The sequence below is a fragment of the Ptychodera flava genome, chromosome 21, assembly GCF_041260155.1.
Source record: "Ptychodera flava strain L36383 chromosome 21, AS_Pfla_20210202, whole genome shotgun sequence".
NCBI classification, from domain to species: domain Eukaryota; kingdom Metazoa; phylum Hemichordata; class Enteropneusta; family Ptychoderidae; genus Ptychodera; species Ptychodera flava.
In genome coordinates, this window is record NC_091948.1 from 17463805 (window position 1) to 17487649 (window position 23845).

General features: G+C 38.6%; 1 protein-coding gene across 4 annotated transcripts in view; it reads left to right on the forward strand.

Annotated features, from left to right (window-relative positions):
- Nucleotides 1-23845, forward strand: part of LOC139121592 (arg8-vasotocin receptor-like) — a 170866-nt gene that overhangs the window by 75460 nt on the left and 71561 nt on the right. For 2 of the 4 annotated variants that reach the window (XM_070686629.1, XM_070686627.1), the window contains exon 3: nucleotides 22390-22472. The exons of 1 other annotated variant lie outside the window; for it this stretch is intronic. The gene's annotated coding sequence lies outside the window, so the exon portion shown is untranslated. Of the gene's footprint in view, nucleotides 1-11675; nucleotides 11894-22389; nucleotides 22473-23845 lie in introns of those variants that run through there. One more of the 4 variants, XM_070686630.1, reaches the window with a different exon arrangement.

The following is a 23845-nucleotide window of genomic DNA, read 5'->3' on the forward strand; positions in this document are numbered from 1 at the left end:
TATATCATGCTACCAAAGCTCGTCGGGGTAAAGTGGGTAGCTCTCAATTTATCTTGTCAATTATTGTAATCACCGTGTCCCCTTTACCTCTCTTTGAAAGCAATAAAATATCTGAGTTTCTACAGATCATTTAACTTTTGATTACATGCCTGAACAATAATTCTACAATACTTGCATGATGTGTATTCAACATGTCTCAAGCATCGTACATTTATCACCGTTCATGGTCATATCAAACTCATTTGTTCAATATAGGTAGCAAGTAAATGCTTGACAGAGGCGATCGTTGGAAAGAAACTCATTGACACGTAGGAAACTCATTTTCCCTAATGCACAATTGAAATATCGCGGTCATGCAAGACCGGGGTTCACCGGCAACTTTGTCATAATGGTGACCATTTTGTCTGTAATCACAGAATGCATGTCTCACGCTCGCATTCTGTAGATGATCAAGCAGGACAATACATCAGTTCTCACGTGTGGTCACGTATGTGTGACTGTGTCGTATTACGTGTGTTCGGACCTTAGCGACGTGTTTGATTGATCCAAGGTTCAACTTATGGGACATAGCAACAGACTTCTGGTCCCTTCGAAATTGTCGATTGTTAGATGACCGGGGTTATTGGATGGTCTTGTCAGGGCCGGCAAGGCTGGTTTCGAATGTTGAAGAGGTGTACTGAAAATTGGAGGCAATAAATACTAATATCCAAAACACTTCTTTACTGACTACGAAACTAGAGACACGTTTAAAACGGACAGACAGACGCATCTGCATATCGAAAATCCTCTAAATGATAATGAACAGCTTGTGAATGGTAAAGGTATACATTGACACATTGATGAATCTGTTATATATGTATGTATGTGCATATACGTGCGTTTCTTTGTATGTATGTATGTATGTATGTATGTATGTATGTATGTATGTATGTATGTATGTATGTATGTATGTATGTATGTATGTATGTATGTATGTGTGTGTACGCACGTACGTGCTTACGTATGTATGTACGTTTGTATGTATTTACGCACAAACACACGCTATTTGTTTCATGCCAAATCATTTTACAGGACATAGCAGCAAATTTACGATCCCAGAAGTTTAAATGTTGATAAATTTGTTATATATAAGGATTAAAATATATTCACGTAATAAAGCAATGTGGAAAGTAAATCACGCTCTAACTTAATTTAATATTTCTTAATATCGCCGAAGTATTAATTTTTATTGATTTTACATATTTGTATAAAAGGATAAAAGGAATTCATTTTTGTTTTTCAGGCACTGTAATTAGTCCAATGACAGAAACTAGGTTTCCAGACGTCAATCTTCTACTCGTTGTGCTGATGAATAAAATAAATTACTCATAAACTTGCCCAAGCACGTATAATAACTCGGTAGAACAGTTTTCTTGAGGCTAAAAATTGCTATTTTTGATTATTATAAACATTTAATGAATAAACTAACATAAGGGTTGAATAAAATAATTGTGAAACGTGCTTAAACGCTACCTTAGCAACAGAAACTACAAATGAAACCTTCCTGACTACAGATGATTTATTTGCCACACATAGAGTAGCAACGATTTGGAAATATTGGTTAGTAACTAGTCTATCAATACTCTACATTTATGTGGATAAACGATTCTGCCCAGTACTTCCTTGTTTGTGGCTTTTACCGTATAGCATGGTTTTCTGTCGATATATTGGATTTATAAGCCCTTTAGTAGTCATTGGAAACATCTTCGCAGTTTTCTATAAATGTAGACTTGATACTGTATTCTTGGAGCTTTGTATGTCAATGTTTTACACGAAAACTTTACATATAAGCATTGTCTACAACAAGTTTAAAGTCATACCAGTGAATTATTTTTGTTCATAGCAGGAATGTGTTAATTACATGCATTAATCAAGACTGAACACTTTGTCGCGGATATGAGAGTTATACCATGCCTATTTTAAGAATGATTCCAGTGGCTAAATTATACAATAGTTGCTGAAATCGGTAGACTCAATAGTCTACCTTCGCACTATATTCAGTGTTTCCCAGACCTCCCAATATAATCCAGATGTATCGAGGTATCGGGTATTTTGGCTCGATGACTACATAGCACCACGTTTCACAAGTATATACCTACGACACCTTACGGCTTTCAAGCTCTTGGAGAAACGGCGAATGTTGCTCTTTCTACTGTGATCCCATTCGAGGCTTCCGTATTTTTGGACAGTGTCTCTAAAGTCTTTCTGGTCAAAGGGCTCATAGTCAATCTAAATTCTGGTTGCTGAAGAATTTTGACAGAATAATGACCTTTGATGCCGAGGAATACCAATCCATCATATTTTTGCAGATCGCTGCAATCCCAGTTCTCACTTTCGATTAACTGCATTTTCTGGCAGATATGAAAAAAATCTCGCTACAGACTGCAATTTATCACAAGGGTAATAACCCTTTCGTTGTTTTAGGACTTTATTTAAATACATCAGCACACTGATATAAGTCGTCTTTGGTATTTCCTACATCTTCTTATCTTCTACAGCTGTAGTCGGAATTAAACAGCAAATGAATATAATATTTTAGTTTCAAGTCCTAACCCTTACATCTGGACACAAGTCACTGATTCATTACCATGTTTGACGGTTGTCATGTCTTATAACTGGCTGATAGTTCAGTCACGTGGGTTGATAGGCACTTTCGTATGCAAGTCCACCTTGAAGACATAAACGAGAGATTGACAAAATAGTAGATGCAGCTTTGAAATAGAAAAATAAATGTTCAGTCGTATGATGCAGATTGGAAAATACGAGAAAGAATCATTATGAAGAGATTTTTTAAATAAAAGTTTTTTTCGGAAGCAAATATATGTATTATTGGCAAACATAGCAAGAACAAAACAGGAACGATTACTGGACAACTTGGTCGATTGTTCAAGTAAAATTTGATTATCTCAAATTTCATTTGCATCTGCAGAAAGGAAGGCGAGTGGCTTAAATGTGTCTGCCAGAGTGGAAAAGAAATATACCGCCTAAGGTTGGCATACGAAGGCGATTTCAGTGGTTGATTTCGCTTTATTAACTTATTGATGGTGTCGTGAGGCTGTCCAACTTGGCATGCTTGCTGAAAAATTCCAAAGAATTGGTAATCGGGCTAGGGGAAGAGTGGGTATTGATAAAACATAACAATATGCTTGACACAGATTTGTCCTGTACTCCTTTGTCCTAAGAAGAAGTATAATATGTCTGGTCTATGTAGGGATAACAAGAATTAAGTCATATATATTTGTTGTGTATGGATTATCAGGGCATTAAAACTGACCCAGACGATTTGTTTAGGTGTGAAATATTTGCATAATACATTCTAATGAACTGTTGACTACAATTCTTCTTGTACCAGGGTGAACAAAATCTACAGGCTACGCTTGGCATGTTCACTACAATATCAAGAACATTTTCAGACGAGCAAAACTCACTGAACTGCCAGGTAAAACAAGGTGAATTTACAGGGTACACAAATAAGAAATTCTCGCCCCAATCGTCGATCTTGAAAAAGTTATCCCGCCATGCCCAAACTTGCCTTTATATGAACTATATAAGCATGGGTAACAAATGCAGCGGCGACAACATAATTTTACGTGCTAGTTGGATGATGTCATGACACTTGCAAGTACATAAACTTTTGAACTACCTTTTAATGCAGCACATGTCTTTCGTTACTTGATCGCTTGATGCCTTTTGGTGAATATAAATGACATAACAAAGTTCCGATCTTGTGATAAAGCTTGGGTTCGTACCAAGTTATTGCGTCCTTAATTAATACCATGTAATTCAACAGCTCTCCTGTTTGCCACTCAGTGGTGATTGCACGACCCAAGCGTGTTACATCTTGAGTACTCGCCTAATCTCCAAAGAAACAAATTTAAGAGAATCCTCAACAGATCGTAAAAATCTTACCTATGATTTAAATTGGATGTGATTTTAGACGGCACATTGACCTAATCGTCGTAAATTCGACTCTAGAGAATAATCACTTAGAGAAGTTGGTAACTAAAATTGGCGGAAGGATATGGTGCGATTAATTAAGGAGTGATGATGCAATTACAGGTGACACGTTTTTCTATTTCACCGTTGTACGGAATTATTTGCTAGTCAAAAGGAATTGTAATCATAGGGGTTCAAGGTATGCACTTTTTTATCCGTTGACATTTATACCTTTGCGTTTCTGTGATGTCTCTGTTACTTTTAAAATTACCAGAAAGAGTGGTGACTGTTCCGAATCAAGACTGTGTAAAAGTGACAGTTGGCCAATATTATGCTATTGTACTGTCATTCACATATAATTCATAGCATAGCTGAACAACACTGATTTCTTGGGGGTCCATCTTTTGAAAGGATAGATTAACCGAGTTTTCGTCCCTTTCCTGTTGTCTAAACATCAGTCTTAAGAAGTCAAATAACAAACTGTTACACCCTTTCAATATTAGAATTGCCACCGACCAAACTACATAGGAATTCTAAAATGTAGTAATATTGATTTAATAAGACCATGCCACGACCAATTATTCATGAAATTGTCTCAAAATGTTTGAAACAAATTAATCACATACCAATATATTTAATTGTCAGAGTTTTAGCAGCGTTTTGAGAACTCACTTGGAAACTTGCATGCCATTGTCGTGGAATGCGTTACAAAACTGTTATTGTAGTGTTGCCAAAGTAAATGTAATCACAATTGCATCGCCATTGTCTTGTCATCGACACTGTTCTAATTTTATCGCTGATGTACCTTCTGTGGGAAAGTTTTTGCCAGAGATGGAATACTTTATAAGCAAGTTTACCATGAATTCAAATAGCTGTGAAGTATCTCTTTTAGGATTTCAACTCGAGCTACCTCAAATATTTTTGTGTTGATAAGCGTTGTTCGTAATGTCTTAAGTATGGATCAGTTTTCAAGATGACTCCATATACGATATTCAGTAATCTAGTCACGGTTACTTGAAAAAGCATGATCTGGTTTAATTATGAGATCAGGTTTTTTTGGAATGAAGACCGCCATCTCAAGTGTCTGGGCAGGATACGAAGTCATTCTTTGTGTGAATATGAGGCTCCGGGATGGAATACAAGCTTGAAAGTTGCAGGAGTAATTTAAATCGTACAGATCACATTATAGCGCTAATGGGAGAAAGTTAATGAAAATGTATACGGCCAAGTGAATCAGGAATTACATTTCCCACCATTTTGACAATGCACGGTATTTGGATGCTGAGCAGACTGCATTTCTTGAATGTCGTTTGGTCACTAAGAACTCAGTGCAGGAAAGGTTATGCAGGTTTATATTACGACCTCAGCGGCTCATCACATTTGATATACAGGATCAGACATGCCCTCTGTTGCTCATTGCAAACCAAAACCCAGCGATCCTGCTATTTTGAGTCGTTGATTATTTTCCAGAGAACACCACGAGGTGACTTGGAACATCTGTTTCGGCCCGTGCATAGCACACGCTGTGCTTGTAGTTATTCCACTAGTGGTAGCGTCTAAGCGAAGCGTATTTAAGTGATTATAGTGCCCTTTCTTGCTTTGATATGGCCTGCAACTAAATTCTTTCAGGAAATCCACCCTTCCGATGTCATCCACCTACCAGATACTCTGCTGGCTTCTCCTGTTAACGATTGGATTTATTTCATACAGCCCCTTCAATTAAAAGATCAAGACGCCAGTACGCCTGTTGCATCGAAACACGAGCTCTGGTGATAGCGGTAGGAATTCTATTGACTCAGTAGGTAAAACAAGAGACTTCAAATGGGACAAGAGCTGAAAAATGTATTCCTAGGCCATTTGAAATTCCCTGGGACACTCTATTTCGACGGTTTTATTAATTGTAATACAGTTAAATATACGAGCCAATCCCCACATGATGATCATTGATTGAATCGACGGAACCATAGCCCAATAAAAGTAATATTACATAGATTGCCATTAATTGTTGCACTGTGTGCGGCCATGGCTGCTATATCGACATGTACCAATCTCCGCACAGAGAGTGTAGCGGCGAGTAAAATTCTAACCAGAGAGTCTCTGAGTCGTTGACCGCTTTTGATCAGACTTTCTAGATAGGTTATATTTATCCACGCCGCGCTACAATCTCTGCACGGACATTGGATATGCACGTAAAAACTTCCAGCAGCGCAGTATTAAGGTAGAAGGCACCTCGGGGAAAGATATTAGGACTCTCAAACTTTTAAAATTATTTTCTGATCTACCACTCGTGGGAGCTCAGATCGACAGCGAACAGGTAGGGTGGTAATTAATAATGCAGTTCATCAGTACATAAACTATAAAGATTAAAGACACACCTGTGACATTTAAACTTGTATCAAATATCCCCAAAAAAATTACCGTCTTTTTCGAAATTCAAAACTTGTATTTTTCCCATAAATTTATTCTCAGGGATGGCGATCCCTTTGAATTTCAAAAAAGACGATAGGAACTAATTTGGGAGAATAGGATATTGTAGTAATGTTGGTTATATCAGCATTTTTTTCTTGCAATTCACTTGTTTCATGGGTAATTTGTAATATTGCATCTTTCGGCTATACGGCATCTAACGCTTTTAATAAACTTGAACAATTAAAAGATCCTATTCTCCCAAATGAGTTCCAACCGTGTTTAATATCGGTAAATGTAAGGTAATTTGATTTCCTAGTACCAAACTTTGCATGCTGACCCCTGATTTTATTCTTAATTTGACAAGAGAATGGCTGACGTTTTCATTGAGCAACGTGTGATTAAAAGTTTAAGTCTTTCACTTTCGAGGCGTATACTATCTCAAAGTGAAATATTTGTATACACAGCCATGAATTGTCGAGGAGAGTGCAACTGCATGGAAACTGACAATCAATCGTAAGAACTTGGTACTGATATAATCGTAACCTTAAAACGCGATGGGCTTGGCGCGTAAAAATAGCAACAATGTCAATGTCAATCGCCGTCCCATGTCTGGCAACCATTAATATTCGCCAGCCTCACAAGCAAGTCAGACGTACATGTAAGGCACGTCACAGCATCTACAGGCTGAGCCAAAAGTACTAAACCAAAACATATGGAAATTATAAGGTGTTACATATACAGGGATTTGGTGTTAGGGTGTGTTAGAAACCATTCTGTTAAAATTTTTCATCATGGTTGTTAAGAGAATAGTGCCCATTGGAGGGTTAACAACTTAAGTGCAAGTTTCCTGATGACTTTAAAGCAGAAAACGACCTTTGTTCAGGAGGCATTTGAACGGCATTGCATACGCTGGGGTATTCGATCTTTCGCAATTAATTGTACGGATGCCTTACAAAGGAAGGAAATAAATCTTTAGCTAACAACGTGCACTGGTGTAATCCAATTCTTAATTATGGCATCACATAGTATTCATCGTCTGTCGGGACCGGAAATCATTTACAGAGCTGTCATTTTCGATGAAGACAAATGGCAATTGATGCTGACGTTAAGTCGAAACTGATGCAGTTGTTCTATAAAAAGTTAAGTGAACCTAATCACAGTTTGTATATTAGGTAAATAAAGAGCAGTAACCAACAACAGGTTGATGTTATTTCATCATTTGTTTCACATACTGTGCACCGACGAATGAAGATTAAAATTCAGAGAAAACATCGACATATATACGTAAAACACGTCAGGCAACAATTAATACCTACTTTATATATATATATATATATATATATATATATATATATATATATATATATATATATATATATATATATATATATATATATATATATATATATATATATATTGGGTTGTACTCGCTGGTTGAGAAAGTGCTCGATGCGGTCATTCCGCAGAGCAATTTGTACTTCAGGGTTGACTGGAGTGACAAGAAGTATCTTAAAGTTTTAGGAGATAACAACAGAAAATGACTTATTGTTTGCAATTTCTCCATATTTTACTCCTTGGTTAATCCTGGGTTTTCGTGCGTAAAACCGTAGTGATGAGAGCATTGGAATAAAAAAACATATGATGTTGATATTACATCAACCAAATGCAGCGTTAATCGTATTTACTGAATACCATCTATACCGTACCGTCCAATAACTTTCAGTATACTGTGAGTGAACACTGCCCAATAGGTATGTAAATTTGACGCTCTCTCTTGTGCATGTCCGACCAGCATTGTCGACCCTTGAAAGAGCTCATGCGCGTTCTATTTTGAGCGGCATGCAAATAATTTTCCAGCCATTTATAAAGTGCACTGCTTCTTGAAATTTGGCCAACGAACGCCAATGAGCTTTTGTAGGATACATGAACTTTCATCGATACTGTAGTGAAGAAACACGGTGAAACACAAAAGTCGGTATTCATGGGATTCGGCAACATGTTTCAAGTATTTGAACAGCCTCCGGCTCTTCCTCAAAGGTAAATACAGAATCTTCGTCCAACAAGTAGGGTATTTTGTCGACGGGCCAATCGTATGTGATTCCATGTTACCGATAGTGAGTAGCGTATTAAAACGAGACAAGATAACCACATGCATTTCCCCTTGCTGCGGTATTTTAAGTCGGCATTATGTACGTTAAACCCTGTAGTTAGATTGAAAAATGGCACACAGCAGTATATCAGATACTGTATGAAAAGAGTGAAGGACTTGTAAAGAGCACTACAAAGTTGCTAAATACACAAATCATCAATACAATGCGCGTTTAATTTCAATCTTCTGCCGTGAAAGCTGTCCATTTCTTGCTTAGTAGCTCAGCCAGTGTACCATGAAATCAATAAGAATGGGCCACATTTGCCCTCCAGCTACCTCGGCGGGATGTTGACTGCATCGGACTGTTGATGGATCTGACTCACGTCAATACACACAACGGCAACTACTGGACCGAGGCGCTTAATCAACCACTTCAGTCGCTGCAGATCATGGGTCTTGGTCACGAATTACAGACGCGATTGAGATATAAATATTAGACCCGGGTGCCGGGAATTTGAAGAATCGTGATGCAGTCAATGTGTACAGGAATTAAGGAACCTTGATGTGGATTGCTTCATGGGAAATTTACAGAATCTCATCAGTGAGAAAGAGTCCCGACAAATACATGGCTCGAGTCTTGAAATTGGAAGCTATTGCATCACTTGATTAACCGACTGATTTCGTTCTAATTCTACAAACTAAACCTAAATGTCATCACCATTTCTTGTCTTTAATCTATTGCCACACTAGCTTTGCATGAAAGATGTTGCCACAGTAACCTATCATTCTAAACCTCATCGATCCAAGATCCATAAATTTCCTATTCTTTACACTCGCCGTGAAGACCGTAAGCTTTCCTAAAAATAAATGTTGGCGAGTGATAAGCAAATTGGTAGGCACGTTTGCCCCTTAGGAATCTTTTGACAGATTTTCGTAAGTGCGTACACTGAGACAAACACGGCCTAACACCAAATGTGACCGATACTGAGCAACTTTCATCGTTGGGAGAACGACAACTTAATATTATCGATTAAGGTAGTATGCGCCTCGAAAGTGAAAGACTTCAACTTTTTCTCAAACTTTCCTCAAGGAATCTCCAAACCATCTCTCTCAAATTCAAGAATGAAAATCGGGGGTCACTGTGCGAATTTTGGAACTAGAGAAACACATAACCCAAGATTTACTGATATTTGAAATTAAAAATGGCCGCCATCCCTGTGTTAACTCTATAGGGTAAAAATTGATTATTAGATTTTCGAAAAAACTAGGCGATAAAAGTTTTTCCTTCTCCAAGAGCTTTAAAATGAGCCCCCACCAGTGGTAGATCAGAAAAAATATAGCAATTTAAGAATCCGAATATCTGTTCCCGAAGCGCGTTCTACCTTAAGTGACCTTCTGAAGCTTATACTATCTAATACTTGCTAACCTACCTGTACATACATACATACATACATACATACATACATACATACATACATACATACATACATACATACATACATACATACATACATACATACATACATACATACATACGCATTTTATTTTGTACAGACATACAATAAATACAAAGAAACTTTGACTCTAAGTCAATGGAAACTGCTTTGAATACATTGTTCTACTGCTATATTCATATCAAGCTGATGCAGGTTAATTATCACATAAATTTAAATCCACATATCGAAACCTCTTCAGATATTTACGATACCGGAGAACGCATCACTTATTTATTGTAATTGTTTCTTTACACTCATCTAACGGAAACAATGGCGTTTCCAAAGACGTCTTCGGGGCATGTCAAAAAGTAATGGAAAATGTAGAAAATTAGAGGAAGGTTATACTCGGCACTAATTAGTTTCCTGAATGAAACGCAGATTTGCGTGGCCTCACTGGGAAGAAGATGCTGAAAACCTATACAGTACACGGGGAATGACACTCTGAGCTCCAACACGCTTCAGATCGTTGTACAGATTGAAATTAAGATCTCCTGAGAGCGAACTTTTGTCCATTATTTCACAGAGAGGCGGAGACAGCGGGGCGGCTGAACACCGATTCTGATGGGATTCACTGTTCGATAATAATGCATGTCCTGTGTTGCACTGTAGCCGCACCGTATTATGGTTGGTAATTTCGTCTCAAGTATGTCGAGCAAAGGCGTCAGGAAGAAGCTCTTTTTGCCCCGGAGAAACGTCCTAATACTAAAAGATTCTTTCCCGCTGTATTCCAAGCCACTGTACGTTGAAGACTTTCAACTATATGATCTTACACTCGTGTCACCAATATAAGGACACGGTCGCTTTGCAATGGATTCTGCAACAAAAGGGAAGCCATACGGTAAAGGTGAAATAATTGTTAGGGTCTGTTAACCTACAGGACGAGTTGATTCCGTTTTTTTTTCCTGCGTAGGCAAGGTTTGACTGAAGTCCGTGATATTTGTCAAGTTCCAACCGTTTAATCAGGATGTACGTATCTCCTCGAAGGTGGATTTACAGAAAGTCGATTGATCTTCATCTGATCATTTTTCACGACATGTTAAGTCGTCATCGACAGAGTATATTTATTTGGTTGTACATTTGCTTTTAGGCTTAAGTTCGGCATTCAGATTGTTAGGGTTTATGCTTACAGGAAATGAATGCCATTGTGACACAAACCATCGAAGGATATTTATTTCAACCAGAGCAATCTTTGTGGCTTCCGTCAGAATATTTTTCACGTCAATGCAACTCTTACCGCGAGGATTCGCTTTTGCCTTCCGAAAAGATCATACGGAGAAGTGGAAGCTTGTTGCGCAATGGCAGATGCGTACTGGATAGGATCAGGCTGCTGTGACTGCTGATTTGCTGTTGAGGAAATGAAACTGGACAAAGTGATTTGAATGACAATGCGCGTTACAGGCTAGCATGTCATTACCTCGATTATCGCGAGTTGCATTAATCGGTCGTGATAACAGGTTTTTCAGAATTCCATATTTGACAATGGGGTTTCCAAGTATTGTGCATTGAACACTACAACGGCTTTGCCTAAGTCGTCATGCCACAGATGTGCTAGATTTTTTATTTCAATTAGTCTGCTAAATTATTAATTGTCTTGATTCACATATTACATGTACTTTTCCCCGATTTTATCTGATTCTTTTGCGACAGATAAAGATCTTAACAAAAAATATAGACAAATTATATTATACTTCTAGACTTCCAGGCATGATCTCCGCCCAAAAATTCAGCGTTGCTGCTGATTAGGTTGTTGCTTGCATCCCTCTATGTGACGTGGTTGAGTCCAGAGTCTGAAATTTCAGTACAGTTGCGGTGACACGCCACCAACGATATTAACCTACCCACACATTATCGTGTCGACTTCGCGACGTTGCGTACACTCCCATTCCCCCGTTAGAAGAAAGCGTATGGCCGCTCCTCTTAACAGGTAGGTGGACTTGTCGAAATTCTACACGCTTCATTTAGCAGTTTAAATCTCGCTAATACATATTTAAATTTGCGATATCGAGAGCCCATGAAATTAGTCATAGTGCATACTTAAATCGTAAGTTAGTATTCACTGTCACAACTCTCAGAGTTGTGTTACGTAAATTACCAGGGAAAGCTGTCTTCACCAGTTCCGGGTGTTTGAAATCGATCACAATCGAACACGACATTTTGATTTCGAGCTTTTAAAGGTCACGGCAATTCCAAAGCCCGTCTCTTTGTGGGATTTTTACCTCAATATGAATGGTGCATCTATCATTTTCACAAAAAAAACGACTTTTGCACTTTGCTGAAGTGAACTTTGGTAACATTTCAATGACGAAAAAATATTGAACCCTAGTAACATAGTAGCACGGCACAAAGTTCCCATCAAAAAAGGGTTAATGGTCGTCAAGCTTTCCACACGGTTTGCGGGACGAATTTATATACAAGGCATATGTATCATTGCGTGTGTGTCAAAGGAGAAGAAAATAGGATCCAGTTGCCAGATGTTCGTACGCACGACAGTGCCACTTAAATTTGATGAAGTATTTTAGTGTTACCTAAGAGATTGCATCGGAAGATTTTTGAGAGACTAACACGAAAAGTAATTATTTGTATAGTTTCTTTTAAAAAAAAGCATAAACTTTGGGCTGCGGCACCATGGGGCTTTTTCTTGTATGACCCTGTGTATTACTTCAGCTTACAAACTGACCTAAATTACGACTTTGGTTTCGGTCTTCTGACCCGTTAGTGTGTGGGAGGTACTTGCTGGTTTCCATGGAGATGGATCCGGGCGGCAGTGCAACACCAAATGGATGCCGTTGAGTCGGACCGAGTGATATCAACCAGGCAGGAAATTTCTTGTCGCTTAACCAATACACATAAGAGAAAATGCTAGAATAAAATCATTCAGGCGCGATGGAAAATATGGAACAAGTCGTCCATAGGGGCAATTTTAAACAGTGCTGTACTGTTTGAAACCTTTGTAAGCATACTGGTTCAAGTCACCATGGCAACGATTTCCTTTACAGCTTTGTAAACTGGGATACAGAGTTCGAAAACCTGCCACAGGCCATGAAAGTGTTTTGACTAGTAAAGTCATTTCGTCCATAGCTCTATGAACATGGACAAAATGACTCGGGACAATAGAAATGTGCTTGCAAAAGGTATCTTTAGGAGTAAACTCATAATTTTGACGACACTTAGACCATGTAGTCCAAACAATTTTGGACATTGAATTTCTAAATGTCGCTATACACCAAACAATTGCCGTTGCGTCCAACCAAGTCATATTAATATGGCTGAAAATAAAAAATACGCAGTCTGTGTTTTACTTTTACCTGAAATTCACGGGCGGGTATTTTTGATTGAAAAGCTAGAACTCATTTTGAAGACGCTGGTATACGTATACGAAGCAGTCTCAATCATAAGGACGAAATCACTCTTCTCTCTGTTCTTCGAAAACATTTCATTATTCAAACAGAATTAGATACATCATGTTCAGTATTTGCTTTATTCAACATATCTCGGTGATAACTGATTAAATAATCTAGTTTCGAAGTTTCGATCATGGAATTAATAAGATCAAAGAGGGGCAGTCTTCGTGAATCAGAAACGAATGCAACAAGTTTCACCCATTGACGTTTTATTCCATTACGTACGTACATCGCGGAGAGACGTGTAATTAAAAGTGAATTACCGATCGTGTGACGACTTGGCGCCAACTTCCCGAGGGAATCTTGCTTACGCAAAACATCTGTTGGTCTTCAAAGAGCGACTTGAAGCAGTCGATTAAAGAGGTTTCACTGGACAGTTAGTCTATATCAGTGATGTGATAATTACTCCACACTTAACTTGAAACATTCAAGTCGATCGGTATTGGATTTTGCAATTCACACCTGAGTTAGATCCATGAAAAGGGTAAACCAAAATTTTACGTTGTTTTTTTTGTTAACTTTTTGAACATTCTGCGAAGTAGTTGTCCGTTTTTGTTAACTTCAGGCGCAATATTAGACAAAGCTGAGCTACTCTTTTCATGTAAAAGAATGTGCAACACGCAAAGAATGGACACTGCGTGATTGTGAAGGTGTTGGCGTAGTGACGCTGATTTCAGAATATGGCTGCTTGCGGAAATCGAACGTAAACGCTGACTACGCCAAGCATTATATTGACCAGAAGCTATTGATTTCAACTCAATGATACAAAAACAGAAATACTGATTGTTTGATAGAATGCTTACAAACGCAATGAACGGAAAAGTGTAAATAGAAGAAACATCGGCAACATTAGAGATCCGCCGCTGAACGTATGAAACACTTTACCATCGGATCGTTGTGTGAACTGCTTCATTGATTCGGCGTGCTGCTTTTTTCATTAAGTGTCGGCGCAATGTTTGCTGCAAATGCTGTTTCAGAAAATCGTGCCAGTCACAAAATATCAATTGATCGCGACTTAAAAGTATAACACAAGATTCAAAGCATGGGATTTAAAAGATATGGAATAGTTGCTGTTCAGAATATGTAAAAAGGTTAAGTATTTATCGTGTCAAAGTGTCAAAGGAATAATTCATGATAGAGGAGAGAGAGAGAGAGAGAGAGAGAGAGAGAGGAGGAGAGAGGAGAGAGAAAGAGAGAGAGAGAGAGAGAGAGAGAGAGAGAGAGAGAGAGAGAGAGAGAGAGAGAGTGTGTTGAAAGAAAAACTGCATAATACTTTTCTCTCAATAGTATAACAGTAAATGATATGATTGTGACGCTGATTGTTTGTGGCAGGTAGATTTACCCACTTTTTAAAAACACTTAGATACTTCATATAAATTAAACACTATATCCTGGCAGTAAGTGAATTTTTTATTTTTCCATGATTGGCGTGTGGCAAGTATTCCCCACTTTCTTCTTAGCATCTCTACAAAACTCTGTATTAAAGAATAGTCTGGGTGTAAATAATAGTTATCTTTTCACTAGAGGTTTCTACCCTTTTAGCAGTGTACGCTTACTGAAAGGTGATGGCAACCGCTTTCTACTTGAAAGGACGTTTTTTGCACTTTGCATAGCAAGTGTACATAGAGAAAATCTTGTTTATTACGAGTCGTGCGCCCGTGAGGGACGTTCACATATGAGAGCAAACGACCTTGTCCAACTTCGGTGGTTGGGTGGGTGGGGGTCCTTTTGAACCAAATTTACATTGTCGCTAAGAGAGTAAGGACTGTATCAGCGACTAATATCTTCTCCTCAAGCGAAACTCGGTGAGCAGAAAACTCCAATCCGAATGTCATTCTCAATAATAGTAAGCTTTGTTCAAATTCTCCCCGCAGACATCACCGGCGACGTGCTAATATAACGCACAAAACCAAGCATGAGGCGGCCTCACAGACAGTCAAAAACATCATCATTCTCAAAGTAACCATGCCTTTTACGAGGAAAAACGAAAGCCCCCACAAGTCACGACTCCAACGGAGTCGCCAAACATGTATTAATTTTGACATAACGTAGACAATAGAGCAAATAAGATTTTGAATATCAAATAGAGTTTTTCATTTGTAACAACATTACAAGTTCGAACTGAGGTGGGTTTAGGCAGTGAAATGTGGATGAGTAAAGCGTCTCGGGGATGTGACACTGACCTTCTATCATACACAGCCTCCGATTAGTCAAGATTAAAATTTCACAAATACGCGAACTCCGGAATCACGGTCATTTCAGGGCGCATTTCGTCTCACAGCGTGATGTCGATCTGACAAATTGAAAACATTCTGAACGTGGCAGACATGAATTGACCTTCAGGTATATATGCCAGTAGGTCATTTACAGCGGGAAGAATTTTAATCGAAACGTGGGCAGTCATCGGGGACGTTGTTCGCTAAGTTTTGTTGCAAGTGACCAAACTATATTCCCACTATTTCACTCTCCTTTGCATTCAAAAGTCAACCACTTTTAACGCACTTTCTTTTACAAACATAAATCTTGTGATCTTTGTATTATTAAAATATCCTGAAATCGACACATTTTTATCACCGAGAGTCAGCCTGGCGCCGACGTGTCTATGAAAATTAAACTTCTACATCGCTGCATTCGGTTCACGCGAGTCAGGTAAGGAAGCCATAATGTTTCATTAGAGGAGCGCCAGAAACTACAGTCAATGTAGTTCAGATTGTGAGCATGTGATCATTTCGGAGCAAAAGAGTATGTGAATACCCTTGGTGAACGCCTCTGAATACCCTTCAAAATGAGGAACAACGATTAACCAAATCGCTTGTTCCGTTTTCCTTCACTGCAGCAGTAATAAGAGTGAGTTTGATTGGCATTTCGAACCCGCGGCTGAAATAAATTGAGATATTTGATTGAGTGAATGTAGGGATTTGGCATTTTAAGAATCGTTGAATTATTTGCACGGCCCAATCAACGCCGGCCTATAGCTCGTCTTAATCAATCCATTGTACCTGTAATGTCTTTGATTTTCCTCTAGGCGTTTCAAAACTATTAAGAACTTGTCAGCTACATCGTACACTGGAAGCAACAATTTTTGATTCATGCATGGAAAATTTCTGACGTTATTCAAAAATAGGCAAGATATGTTTACACTTAGATTATTGCCAAATTTCAGATAGGTTTTAAGTCATTATCATTCCATGCAATCTTGCCGACGCAAAATTTCATTACGAGACAAGCAAAAGAATACAAAAGTCTTAACTTGATTAAGGCAACCGGCATTGTACCTGTTCTCGAAGGTTATGACAGTTCTGTAATTTCCGACAGATGCATCTGCCGGGAAATCATGTCCCCGCTCCCCGCGGATAACGTAATTATTCACCAAGGATGAACGATTTGAGCATATTTGAATGGGGACTGGGTCGTGTCGCAGTGAAAATGTCGTGTGTATATATATACTGCATAAAAGAAAGTAGCCTAGTTAAGCAAGATAATCTCACTGACGATAAATCTCTTTGATGAACCATTCAACCAAATGATGAGTAAGTAAGCTAAATGTGCACATAATAACCACGAGTTCAATCGGAAATTGGGGTAATTCATCATAATGTAAATATTAACACCAGAGATTTAGCTTAAATAAACACTTCGCTCTTGCAATTTAGAAACTGCAAAGAAAGCGTTTTTTAAAAAGAAGTTAAAAGGCGCATAATCACGGTGAATAACGTTTCCCCCTGAGAAAATATCTCTCAATTAATCAGTATCATAATTTTATCAAATAAACGATTTACACATCAATTACTATGGTGATAACTAATGTTAGTCTTATTTAAATATTGAAACAAGACAAGTTTTACTCGAAACCTTCGCATACTCAGAATAGATACCAGGCCCGATAAGTCGCAGAAAAGTTGGTGCATAAAAAGGAGAAAAGTGACCCTGAGTCATATTTTTTCAATCTTTTCATCTTGTCTCCAAGTTTTGAATCAAATATAAGAAGACGGCCAAGAATTTTACATCAACAAAAAAAATTGCATATATGAGCACCGTATAAGAGGCGTTTCTGACATTGGTGATACAAGAGATGTGAACAATTAGCTTAGATGTTATTGATATTTCGAAGTTCCAATATCGTATTTTCAGGTCTTCGGTGAATACCAGCTTTTGGCATAGAACGTTTGACTCGGTGAGAAATCACGTGTTAGTACGGGACTATCAAATTGACCATTTGTCTCCTTTTTTTCATTAACGTGCCGAAAATACACAGTCTGCGTACTCCGTACAGCAAGATCCTTAAGGTAGTACGCGCCTCGGGGATAGATGTTTGGACTCTCAAACTTTTTCAATTCTTTTCTGATGTACCACTTGTGGGGGTTCATTTTGAAGCCCTTTGAATAAGAAAAACTTTTACCGTCTTATTTTTTTGAAAATCGACAATTTTATTTTTCTCCATAGAGTTGACATAGGGATGGCGGCCATCTTGAATTTCAAATATCGGTAAATCATGGGTAATTTGTTTCTCTAGTTCCAAAATTTTCACGGTGACACCCGATTTTTATTCTTGATTTTGAAAGAGAATGCTTGAAATATTCCTTTAGGAAAATTTGAGCAAAAGTTTAAGTCTTTCACTTTCGAGGCGCATACTACCTCGGATAATAATAACAACGTAAACCTTCACTGCGTCATAGACTCCGTAAATATTTGCTCATTTCTGAGGTGATTCCAGATCAATTGAAACTAGCCATTACATACCGTGAGTATTGGAAATCGGGAAGAGCGCTAACATATAGCTCAGACTTCTCTAATGATGCCTACTTCAATCGCACCATTGTATTGTTTTGCCAATAAATTCTTCGTGTTGGATACATCGCTGGTTTGCAACAAGGTATCCGTACAGTTGTTTAGCAACTGGGCGAGTTTGTTACAGTTGTAAAAATTGTATTTATCACAGTGCGATCTTTTGGGATAGAAGCCACTTAAAAAAGCGTCAGTGGAAATGCTCATTTGCTTGACTCAGGCAAGACGAACGTGATGACGTTAAAAAATACATGACTTTCTGATTATGAGCTGCTGCAAGGGTGTATTGCTTCGGATGCTAAAAATATTTACAACAGTAATTTAGACTTTATCGGTAATGCCAAGGAAGTTATAATATTTTATTATAAACCTAGCCGCAGGTCCCATGAGAGAAAACTGTCAAGTTGCTCTATCTCTGTTTTTCTCATTCGAGTGCTTGGGAATTTGGAGCACACTTATAAAAGATGAATGCTTTATGCCTATGGCCAAAATCCTCGATGTTAAGGCTTCACACCTTCACCTGGAAGTCGTAGGCATTTATTTGGCAGTAACATTTATACGGCCCCGAATGTAAGCGTCTTCCATGCTCCAAATGTCAACGTTTTTGTCTGGTCTCTTTAATGTTTTTCCTTTCGTGAGACATGAATAAATTATGGAAAGCAGCGCGATAGGTGAAGGAGTTGAAATACCGAGCTTCTGCCGCAGTATGTGTTTGTAAGGTTGAAGATGACATTACCGACTGACTATACCCAAGCGACTCAAATCACAGCATCCGAGGCAGTGCTCAATGCAGGGGTGTATGGCGGCGTTATTCCGTGCTCTTGATTTGATTACCGGGCACAACTTTTTCGGTAAGCTTTCGGCTTGTTACAATCATACCATGTTCTACCTGTCTGTTCCCTGCGAGTTCCCCCTTTGTGACTCGAGCCAATCAAAGGTGTATCTGGCACAATCCAGTCTAATGCCTTTCTGTGTTAAATATCATAGGAAAAATGCATATCGGAAGATTATGTAGGCAGCAAATAATCGATACCGATTTTCCTCAGTGTATGGCATTTACCAATTCGTTACCACCAACATACTAACCAATATCTTGCTATTGATTTGGCCTTCAAGATTCACTATAACATCATCATAAATCACTTGGGAATAGCAGTGGCAGAAAGAGAAATACTAGAAATGTAAAGAAAATGTTATCGACTCGTCTGACCCGCTTTGTTTTACCTCAGACAAATAACAAATTTTGTCGGCACTGTGGTGATGTGTCCTACGACCGATAACTTTTCCGAGCGTATGCTGTTTAAAGCTAACGACAGTTTGTGTATTCTGAGGCAATTATGGTACACCGCATTCTCCAGATTCAATGCTGTGATATTGAAGGTACACATAAGCAGATCACAGATAGCACAAATGGACTGTTAAAAATTGGGACGTTCACGTTAGTCCAGATAATGCATCTAATACGTAAGTTTTTAAATACACGTCGCTGGGATAAAGAATTGTAGCATTCATTTATTCAGTGCATGAATAATGAACAAGCCGCTTAAAGAAAATACCAAGGTATCTATTTTTTAAATGTGTTAAATCATTCTGCCTGTGGTAACGTCGCGGGCTCTTTGAATGTGTACGATCTGCGGGCGGTGAAATGATGTGGAAATTGTCGGAAACATCACGCCCATACAAATGAACAATGTTGTGTTCAAACGAACTAACTGCATGTGCTTATCCATTATCGCAGAATGGGGCATTTGTTAGAACGCCTATCGAGGCCATCTCGGAAGCTTTTTCGCCTGAGATAATTATCTGTTTCTGGACTGCATAGTTCAATGAAGTGAGGTTGTCGAGTGTGTTATCTCGAGTATTACATGGTACAAATAAATAATACCAGAAAATAGCGGGACTTTGTCTTACATGTAATGTACGCCCATATTGCGGCATGCATATGATCAAATAGACGGTAATTAATATTGTTTCTCAATGGGAATACACGTGCAGTTGGTGTGTAAGTTACCTGCAGCGTTCGACCCTTCCTCGACAAAATGTGATTTGAAATGAGTACAGAATTGACGGCCGATTGTTCTGGTTGACTACGTCACGTCATGATTTGATGATCATTCCTCCTATTCAACCGCACAATGTTTTACCATGGTTGACGAAAAATGGCAGACTCAAATATTTCGATCGGCAGGTAGCGATGGTTTCATTTGTAGCCTTTATTTACGGACGTCGATTTTGTTCCGGGCTGCTTTTCTAAAATGCCAATCAGTAAAATGACTTTATTTGAAATCAGAATCTAAAAAAGGCATGGATGCTGTTCTTTTATTTAAGATGGGGGTTGATGTTATGAACGCTATATTTCAAAACTACAGTAGCATATTTTCAACGGCGTTGATGAAATCATATAAAAATCAATGTTCGTATCTGATAAAAGTCAATAATATGTATATAAACAACTCGCTAGCATTTCCGCTCTGACTTTTACAAGTTTTCTAACATATGTTTTGGAAAGAGTATGCTGTTTGACAGTGTTATTGGGTTTCTGGAAACTGCACGTAGATCGCCAGCCGTGCAAAAGAGGTTCGTGAATAGTTTTCTCCATAGATTATAGTCACTTCTTAGACGAGTAAGAATATTGACAATGTTGGGGCGAGGCCAAACCCTATGTGAGAAACGTTTATTTGACGACTTATATTTGTGCAAATAACGATGAAGTAATGCAATATACAGACACACTGATGTCATTTGTCACAATGCCATCATCACTTTATTCCGAAATTTATTTTCAGCATAATCTTGAGTTTTAAGCCAATGCAGTGATGTTGTACATATTCGATGACCGAGACAGACGATGGACCTATTTAAAGACTCATGTCAGTCATCATTATTTTATAAATGTCATAGCTACATCATTGGCAGGAGCTGGCGATGGTTATGCTGGAGGATATATCTTGCAATGAGGGTCCCGATGGAAATGTTCATGCCGTGCATGTCTTCGTGTCTTTTAATTATCAAAAATAGTTGTAATTCACCGGATAAGGTAACGCCTGATTAGAAATAAGGCGAGAAACCTCCCCTCCGTTGACAATTTACCACCTTCTTTGTGTGTATGTAAATTATCGCACACGACAGGAATCTGATATAATCACAGTCGAGTCGTGGACATTTTTAGAATGGCTAGCCAACTTCGACGCCGAATGGATTTTTTCTCAGTGCGTAGCCAGCATCAAGGATGACATACGGAATTGTAAAACGCCATAAATAGCTTATCGACAACATTCTAATTTGCTACGAAGCTTCTGTTCATAATTTGGTACACACTATTTAAACACTTCGAAATATTCAGCGTATACATTTGTAAATGTTTGTGTTTGGGGATATATAATTCGCTCCATATTGACAAAGCGTTTGAATTACCGGCATAACTATTGCTATTAACGTTGCGAGTCATTTCGCAGTGCGACGAGGTAATAACGGAACAATAAGTGATATTATTCCAACATACATGCCAAGCTCCACATGATTACAATTTGAAAGCCATCACTAGTCTAAACATGAGTTTCTGTTTCCGTACAGTCGACAGAAAGATCCTGCAACACTATTCGTCTCTAAAATATTTTGTTCATCGTCTCACGATCTGTGCCACTTTCTCGAAACCAACAATTGATACTCTGAATCTGCCATCAAATCCCTCACCGAAATGTGTTACTTGTTGCTCTTCTTGATATTATGAATATAAGTGAAACTCGGTTTTTTCATTTTGGATGTTTCAGGACGTCGCGGGTTAAAAGCCACGGTAAATGAACTCCCCTCATCATTGTTCTAAAATATCTTGGAGCTTTTGAGAATATCGAGGTTATCAGAATCCCGAAATGATCCATGCTATAGCCACAGCACATCTCCACAATCAATACTGCCGCATTATGTTTCAGACAGGTCTTCTGAGTAAAAGCATAGAGTAAGCACCACCTGTTTCTGTGAATGTCAAATGTGTAAACGAGATCGCGTCATGTAAACCTGAGTTCCTTATTACATTCGCATATAGACCGTCGTCGGATGGTGTTCTGTTACTAATAGAGCGTTCTGCTGGGGCAGAGCAGTTCGGGGCTAAAATTCATTAGGATTTCATATTGCACAGTAAAATCAAGGGTAGACGACCCTCATTCAAACCTAGTTCATTAGATGTCGTTCCAAAGTCCTCGTCGACGTCACTTATTCAATACGTCTCTGGTTTCAGGGTGTGAGTCAGAAGTTTGGTTCTAGAAGTGACAACAGTTGCCTTAATCAGAACGTTACAAGAATTTCACATTGGATGATCAGGTAAGAGTGACTGTTACTATAAATTTGCATCTTCGCGATATGACATCAAAACAGGTCCAAATAATTATTATCATTCAAGGCAAATAATTTGAAGGTCCGACAAACAAATAAACGGGGTTATCTTGAACCTTCTGGTTTGTTGTGGTGCCAGGTTTCCGGAACGACTGGCAGAGCATATTGAAACAACAGCTACATTGTACAACGTGTGTCAGGTTGGGGTAAACTTCGACTTTACGAATTTTATTGGTTGCTACAGTAACCTGTTTTCATTATCCTTGTAAGCATCGTTTTCAAGACCGTTACCCACACATGCTTCGATTCTCATTGAATGTCAAGCAATACGTTGCTATTTGTAGCTTACGAAGTCAAATGTTGATTAAATGTCTCCAAGATTTATGAACCGAATGTAAAGGAAAAGCTATACTTTTATCTCTACGTGTGAGCAATAACTTCAAAATAGCCATTTATGGGTACAATAATGTTACCGCTGAGTAAAGACCAAAGTTTGTACCTGCCAGTGAAAAGAAGCGGCAACACTTGATCGCGAAAACATTTCTCTCTGCCTTAAAATATCCCATGCTAATAATTATTAAATCGGAACAACTTTGGTTCGAAGATTTCCGTTTTTTAATTTCCGCACATTATGTCAATTATCGCATGCCACGGTTTTGATTGAAAGGTGGCGCGATTCGCAAATTGTAAGGTAGAAAGGCGTTTGAACCATCTATTTCTCATCACTATTAAGGTTCCGTTACCTTTGATCTAATTTCAAGGACAGTGTTTATAGATCACCTATTCTAATCATAGCATCGCGAACACAATAACCCTTATGCTTTCATTAATTTCCATTCGCTGCATCCAGTGTTCATCGACTATGATGGCTTTGTCAACATATAAAACAACTATTAGTCGGTTGGCTTGACAAAGGACGGCGAGGTTTGTGCGCACATATCACAAGCGCTCTGTTGCCTACGCACCCCAGTGAGTTTTACTTTGTACGGGTTATCTGTACATGGTTATCGGAGCGTATACTCTCCCAAAGACCTCAATCGCATAGCTTACTTTGTTCCACGCTTATCAGAACGCCTACGGTCATCAGCGCTTATAACAAATGAAAATGTTGTCAGTGCCGTGTATCTAAGAACAGAATTTAACCAAACACGACAAAAAGGCTTGTTAAGCAGATGTACACGCAACTCTCGCGAGAATACAGGTTCACTCTCCGACAACGGAGAAACCTGTGCCACACTCGCGAGAATACTATCTTCAGCCGAAATGGAATACGAGTTCGCCCACTTACGATGTACGTTGTCTAAACTCATCTCTTGTACTATTCGTTCGTGAAAAGGGGATGTGTAGTAGGTAGCCTAAAT